General features: G+C 39.3%; 1 pseudogene; it reads right to left on the bottom strand.

Moving 5' to 3' along the window:
• Nucleotides 1-7015: 7015 nt before the first annotated feature.
• LOC132489131 (transformer-2 protein homolog alpha-like) lies at nt 7016-7934 on the bottom strand (annotated as a pseudogene).
• Nucleotides 7935-8173: the final 239 nt, after the last annotated feature.

Raw genomic sequence — 8173 nt, 5'->3', positions numbered from 1 at the left:
GCCACTCTCTCTACAGTGCACATCTGCTGGTTTTGCCTTCCCAGCATTCAACATTCTGGTAAGAACACCTCAATTTTCCTTCAAGTATCAACTCTCTTCTTACAGTATACCTGAGATTCTGGTGGACCTGACCCCACCCCTCAGCCCAGGCCAATCAGAGCATTCCAGTTGAGCATATGACCCAAGTTAGGCCAATCAGGCTTGAATACCAGAACCTGTGTTGAAACTCGTAGGAAAAAGACCCCCTCTTTCCATTAGGGTCCTTAAGCTGGCAGATGGCACTATGTGGAGATGCTCCTCTCTGAAAATGAAGCTGATTAAAATAGATCAGAGTCATGGAGAAACTGAGTCCTGATATTTTCATTTGAATGAATCCTGGATGTGTAGCTTTGCCTAAACCTATTCCTACCCCTGGACATTTGACCTGTTACTTGTGAAGGTCAATTTTTTTCAATTTTCTTAAACATTTGAATTGAATTTTCTTCACTTAACATCAAAAAGATTCCAGGTTAATAAACTTCCTTGCCAAAAAAAATTTTTTTCCAGAAACCTAAAATTGTGCCACAAGAGGAATCTTTTCCTGGGAGAAGTATTATACTAATAATTCTTAGTGTTAACTATCATCTTAGTGTTAATTTTTTTACCAGTTTTTTGGAGAAAGGACAGTGGGATAATGGACATTTTTATCAAGGATGCTTGTATTTTTTCTAAGGAAAATAAAGAGATAAAGAAGCTAATTTCTTCATCATCGAATCAGTTTCTAGTTAGAGCTTGATAATTAGCTAGGGTATCTCAACATGACTGATTACTACCAGCATCTGGAAAACTTTTTAAAACATAAATTTGTGAACCTTACTCTAAACCTACTGAATGGTATTCTCTGGGATATGTCCTTAGAATTTTAAAAACATTCTACAAGTGATTCTAATAATCAGATAGGTTTGCAAACAATAGGTTTGCAGTCTATTTTGGTTTAGACTAAGGTGGTGGTCCTTTAGCCTAGTGGTATTCATTCATTCATTTATTCATTCAGGCATTATTTTTAGGTTTCTACTTTGTTATTATCTACAGAAATGCAAGGATGAATGAGATGTAGCCCTGACTCATAAAGATCACAGTCCGGTTGAAGAGATTCACCATAGATAAATGTGCTATATCTGTAATGGAAGCATGAACCAAGACCTGGGTGCAAGTTGGGAAGAGAGAACAGCTTACTCTGCTGGGGTATTGAGTGAAGGTGTTGAAAGGGATTTGTAGGATAAGGTAGGCAGGAAGTGGAAAAAAGCATTTGAGGCCTAGGAACTAGTAGGTACAAAAGGGTAATGTGGTGCAAGGCCTTGCAATACTCTGGAAATAAGTTTGGTGTGGATGGAGGAATTGCTGTCAAGTGAGGTGTGGGGTTGAGGAAGCAAGAGGTAATTTGAGCTTGTATTTTATGAAGTGCTAAAAATTTGGGATTTTCTTATGTGGCCCCACTGGTATTCATAATCCATAGATCCTACCACTCTTATCCCCTTACCTTCCTCATGAAGTCACTTCCTTCCACATCCAGCTTAAATTCCAAAGTCAATCACTATTAACCTTCCTGTGAATACACTCTCAAGCTATCCACCCTCTTTCATTTTGCTGCATATATCTGGCCAAATTCAACTCTTCTTATCTTCCATGCTAGCAGCCACACAGCTGACTGTGGATGGAGGAAAATCACAACCATACTGACAAGTATCACTTACACTCCTGATCACTAAACTCATAAGAAAGTAATGCTGTTAGGCAATCATACACTGTTGCCCTAGTCCACTCACTCACCTGGATCCTTACATCATACTTTTTCATCTCTCATCAAACCTCAACATCTTTCCAAATTCTTACTCTCGGATGACCTTCTTTCTACTTCACCGAGAAAACTGAAACCATGAAAAGAAGGCTTCTACACACCTCTACCACCACATATACCTACCCACCTGCTTCTGTACAAATCCACTGTACCTAATCTCCTGTCCAAGCTCTTAGCTAGGGCTAACCCTGTGACCTGTGTGCACCCACCTTCTCTCAACTCCTCAAGGATGTTGCTGCAACAATTCTCCCTCTATCTCCTGGATACTTTTTGGTCCCCACTGGATCATTCTAATTAGCATAAAAGCATGCTGCTATTCTCCCAACTAGAAAAATATCTTCATTGACCCTACCTCTCCTCTAGCTTATGCCCCCATTTCTCTTCTTCCTTTTATAGCAAAACTCCTTGAAAGAGTTTTCTGTAATACTCATGTTCTCCAATTTCTCTCCTTCCATTCTTCTTGAACCCACTCCTTAGAAACTGTCATTTTTTGTAGCATCAATGACCTCAATTCTCAGGCTTCATCTTCCTTGACCTATCATTACTCAATTTTCTTCATTTGGCTCTAGAACACCATACTTTCCTGGTTTTCCTCCCACTTTCTTGGCTAAGATTCTTAGTCTTTGGTGGTTCTTTCTCATCTCTCTTAACTTAAGTATTCAAGTGTCCCACAGCTTAATCTTTCAACCTCTTCTCTTTTCTACCCATACCTACTTTTTGGAAATTTAATCCAGTTTAATGACTTTAAATACAATCTTTAGGCTGATGAAATTTGTATTTTCAGTCTGGATCTCTCTCCTGGACTCCAAACTCATAAGTCCAACTTCTTACTTAGCTTCTCTACTTGCATTTCTAATAGGAATCTTCAACCTAAAATATCCAAGTCTATGCTTTAATATCCTCCCACCCCTAAAACCTGTTTCATTTGCAGCTTTCCCTTTTCAGAAAACGCCATGTCTTTTCTACAACTGCTCAGGTCAAAGCCTTGGAATCATCCTCTCGTTTTTTCACACCCCACATCCAATCCTGTATAGTCTTCCCCAGACATCATCATGACCCATGCCTCGCCTCCTTCCAGTCATTACTCAGATATCATCTACTGGAAATCCAATTTGAAATTGCATAAACACACACACACACACACACACACACACACATACACTTCTTATCTCCTTTCTCTTCTTTACTTTTCTTCTTAGCACTTATCTCTAGCTAACCTGCTATATATTTTATTTATTTGTCTTTTCTCCATTAGAATGCAAGCTACATAAAGATAGATATTTTAACCTATTTTGTTCACTAACTGTATCTCTAGTGTCTAGAAGAGTGCTTGGCTCACAGTGGAAGTTCAATAAATATTTTCTGACTTAATGAATGCACAAATGAACACACATGTAAAGGATGATGCATGGGAGGTCTATTAAAGCATGACTTTATCAGGTCTGTTTTTTAAGACCATAACCATGGAGGTAATGAGGAAGATAGGCTAGTGGACAAAGATTAGTGGCTGGAAAATAATTTAGAGGCTATTGGTAAAAAAAAAAAAAAAAATTGCACCCTGAACTAAGGCAGTCATGTTAGAAATAGAGAGAAGGAGATGAGCTGGACCAACTGGGGCAGGAATTAGGAAAGACAACGTGATGGTCAAAGTGTATATAGGGATGTTAGTATGATTTAACCTGCCTCATACCAGAGATGGGGCAGAAAACTCTGGCTACACTCTTCTTGTCTCTGCCTGGCTCAAACTGGGCTCTGCTCTCAACTCTAATCTTATTTCTGGCTCTTTGATCAAGTTCTGCTTTGGATCCCTTCCTGTATGTATAACTTTGGGCAAGATACTTTCCCCTTCCTAACAGTACCTGCAATTATTTCCTAGAGCTGCTGTAACAAATTACCACAAACTGGGTGGTTTAATGCAGAAACATATTCTCTCACAGCTCGGAAGGCTAGAAGTCTGAAATCAAGGTGTGGGCAAGGTCATGCTCTCTCTGAAGGTTCTCAGGAAGAGTCCTTCTTTGCCTCTTCCTGGGTTCTGGTGTTTGCCAGCTATCCTTGGCATTCCTTCGCTTGCAGGTGCATGACCGTAATCTCTGCTTCTGTCTTCACATGATTTTCTCTCTGCGTCTGTGTCTTCACATGGCATCATTATAAGGACACAGTCACTGGATTTAGGGGCTACTCTAATCCAGTATGACCGCATCTTAATTAATTACATCTGTGAAGAACCTAAATCTAAATAAGGTCATATTGTGAGGTTCCACATGGACTTGAATTTTGGAGAGACACTACTATCTTCCAGAGAAAGGAGCTGGACATTTAGGGTAAACTATCATTATAAATTTGGGTTTTATAAATCACAATCTTCATCTTGGAATTTCCTGTAAGTTTGCAGACAAAAAAATTATTTGCTAACTCTTGCTTTCCCAAAGAAAGTGAAGGAGGGTTAGGATTCTCTGGGTGTGTTCTAGAGGCCTAATACACCAAAGTGATCAAAATAAGAGACTGTTCATATAAAGCCCTTGGCATATTACTTGGTATTCATACATTCCACAAATCTTTCTTGAGCACTTGCTATGTGACAGCCACTAAAGTAGATGCTGGGAACACAACGGAAAATGAGAGAGATGTGATTCCTGCCCTCACAGAGCTCAAAGCGTAGTGGTGGAGGCAGACCTTAAACATTCAGCAAAGATATAGGTGTAAGAGTAAATACAAATCCAAAAAGAAAAAAAAATAATTTCCCCTGGTATAAAAATGGTAAAGAGACTCTTCTCTCCTCCTTTTCTTTCAGAGCATTTCTTTAGAATACTTGTAATTGTGAATTCTTTCTTTGTCCCTTTTAAAAACCTAAGCCTCTTGCCAACTTTATAACCCAGGAATGTCTTTCTCAAGGACCTGGGAGCCATCTTTTTGAAATGGAATCATCAAGGAAGATAGTGTCAGAGAAAACCAGAGCCAGACAGAAATTAAAGTGGTGAAGGTAAATTTCATGCAGGAACTATTGTAATAGGGGAAGAGAGACATGAGTCTAGAGCTCCTTTCTGAATACAACAAGGACAAGTGGGGACTTATAGCCAAGGAGCAAGGTAAAGAGGGGTCAGTGGATAAAAAAAAAAATTGCCAAGAGGAAACATCAAGGATAAGGGGGTTTCTGGCTAAAAGAACTTGATAGAATTATTAAGGAAGGCAGGATGGTAAGGTATTGGGGGGAGGGGAAGTGTGGAGGGAGGAATTTGATCAGATAATCATGGTTGGGAGATTTTCCCCCAATTACAAATGAGAACTCGGGTTAGTGAATGTGCTGGCTGCCCCCTGACCTTCTATTTAATATGGCCTGTGTTTCTGGTCCTCCCCCACCTTTGCCTTTGTAGTATATTATTTTTTTAACATCTTTATTGGAGTATAATTGTTTTATAATGCTGTGTTCATTCCTGCTATATAACAAAGTGAATCAGCTATATGTATACATATACCCCCATATCCCCTCCCTCTTGCATCTCCCTCCCACCCTCCCTATCCCACCCCTCTAGGTGGTCATAAAGCACAGAGCTGATCTCCCTGTGCTGTAGCTGCTTCCCACTATGTAGCTGCTTCCCACTAGCTATCTATTTTACAGTTGGTAGTGTATATATGTCCATGCTACTCTCTCACTTCATCCCAGATTACCCTTCCCCGTCCCCGTGTCCTCAAGTCCATTCTGTATGTCACGTCCTCTTGTTTAAGGCCTAGTTATCATTTGAGAACATGTATGGGATGGGTTGTATCTGCTTGGCTATATAAAAGGGTTAGGTTTCTTTCTGTCTTCCATCTCTTCAGGGGATTGCCTGTGATATGAATCATATTCTGGTTTAATGTTTATTCAGTAATAAAACTGTTCTCCTTCTACTTTTGCGGAGAGGTTTTCTGGGTAGCCAGGAGATTTTGGTTTTACTTATATTTCCCCAAAAAGGGGAATGAGAATTCTCAAGCACTACTGGTGGGAGGGAAATCTGGGACAGCCATTCTGGAAAGTTATCAGATGATATCTAGTGAAGTATATGTTTGCCTTTTGCCCAATAATTTTATTACTGGCATATACCCCAGAGAAAATGTCCTTAAGAAAACAATTTCAAGGCTGTTCAATACTCTATTGTTTGTTGTAGTCAAAATAGGTGCCCATCACTAAGGGAACAAATGAAAGATAAAACATGGTAGATATATATTATGGAATAATGTGCATAATACAGAAACAATGAACTACATGAACATACAGAAACAAGGATAGATCCTAAAATAGCACGGAATGAAAGAGAATCAAAATACAATTTATAGCACAATAACTTTTTTTTTCAAAGAAATTAACTTTTATTTGAAAGGAGACTACCCTTCCCCTCACTATTTCTAAGGACTCTATACAATAGCCTACTTAAACCATTTCCCCAATACCAAAATTTCTAACAGCAAAGCATACAACTGCTCTAAATAATAAGGCTTGTCCTTCACTGATTAAACTTCAAAAATTTCAACACAAAAATCAAACTTTACGTTTTTAAGTTTTAACAAATGTATTTTAAATACAACATGTTTTGTAGGAGTCCACAAGCTTTTCATCTCTAAAAAAAGACATAATTTTTAGGGTTCAAAAATTCCGTTCTTCAAAAGAAATGACCAAGTGTTTTCTTCTATAGCTTCAAACTTTCTACACTCAATTATTTGATTGCTCCATGCCACCCCAGACAAACCTGACATGACGGAACTACTTTATGTTACTAACTTCCCCAAAAGAAAGTTAAAAAAGGAGTTTGTAGTAAATGCAGTTCTCTAATACCATGTCTAATACAATATCTAACACAAAAGAAGCTTTAAAAAGATTTCTTTCTTCATTCAATTAGGCAGGAGTTAATTTTCTGTAAAAGCAACAAACAAACAAAAAACCATTTACAAAAGCACACTGGGGGTTCCTGTTTTACTCAAGATGTTTAACTACTCAAAATGACAACAATTACATCTTTAAGAATATAATAAAAGGGGTGAAAACAGCAATACAATTGACAAAGTGTAGATAACTAAATAAATCAAAGATGTTTTTAAGGATTCTTTTTAAGGAGTAGGAAGGATTAGAAGCTTGGGGAAATCTAGAATTTAAAAAAAAAGAGAAAGGGAAAAAAAAAGAAAGAAAAAGATGTTCTCAACAGCAACCACTCTGTTTATCAATAGCGTCTTGGGTTGTAGGAACGAGATCTTGATTGTGATTTGTATTGACTATAGTAAGGAGAAGGCGATCTTCTTCTGTACCGGTAATCATCATCTTCGTATCTGTCGTACCCACGATCATATCCTCTATCATAGTAAGAATCTCGATGTCTGCCACCTCCTCCACCTCCACCTCCACCGCCTCCACCACCACTATGAGTTGGTCTGCCCATGTATATGCCTGGTGTAGGTGTGTGCGCTCTCTTGGTGATAGAATAATCTACACGAATTCTTCTACCATCCAGCTCCATTCCATTTGCCCTTTCCATAGCCTCCTTTGAGTCATCTATTCTCTCAAAATAAACAAAAGCAAATCCTTGTGATCGTCCAGTTCACTGGTCATAAACCACATTGACACCACTCAATGGTCCATATCGAGAAAATACTTCGCGAAGATTTCTCTCTGTTGTGTACAAACTGAGGCCAAACACTCCTAGACAAGTGTTGGGATCTAGATTTGCCCTGCCGCCTGTATGTCTTCTCTGGTTAGACATTCGAGAATGACTTCGGCTCCTGCAACGCCGGTATTCTGGTGTATAGGACCTACTTCGAGATCGTCTCCTATGAGAGTGACAATGGGATCTGGATCGAGTGTAACGTCTATGAGAATGCCTCCTTGACCTCGACCTGGATTTTAATCTTGATCGAGAATGGGATTCAGAGTGTTTGGAAACTCTTGATGGACTACGAGATCCTGACCTGCTCTCTGATTTTACATGAGCAGGAGTTCCCGTTGGAGATTTTGACTGAGAGCGAGGCTCTCTGCCCTCGAAGTTGTTCTCCTCTACATCACTCATGTCAGCCAGGCACTCCCCAGAACTAAATAAGAGACAGGTCTTGGCTTGAGGGCTGATAGCCTAATCAACCAGCTGACTGGACCGTGGGGAGGAGGAAAGAGTCGGCAACAATAGCCGCTCCACTCCACTTCCACTCAGTCGCAGGTTCCGGCAAAAATCCACAATAACTTTTTATAAATAAAAAATACAGACACACAAAACAGTACTGCCTGTTTTTCAAAGATAGATGCACGACTCAAGGTTTATAAGAAACATCAAATGTATGCCTATTATTGGGATGGGGGCGGGACTGGATATAAAATAAAAC

Source organism: Mesoplodon densirostris, chromosome 4, assembly GCF_025265405.1.
Source record: "Mesoplodon densirostris isolate mMesDen1 chromosome 4, mMesDen1 primary haplotype, whole genome shotgun sequence".
Classification (NCBI taxonomy): Eukaryota; Metazoa; Chordata; class Mammalia; order Artiodactyla; family Ziphiidae; genus Mesoplodon; species Mesoplodon densirostris.
This window is presented reverse-complemented; position numbering and strand designations above follow the sequence as displayed.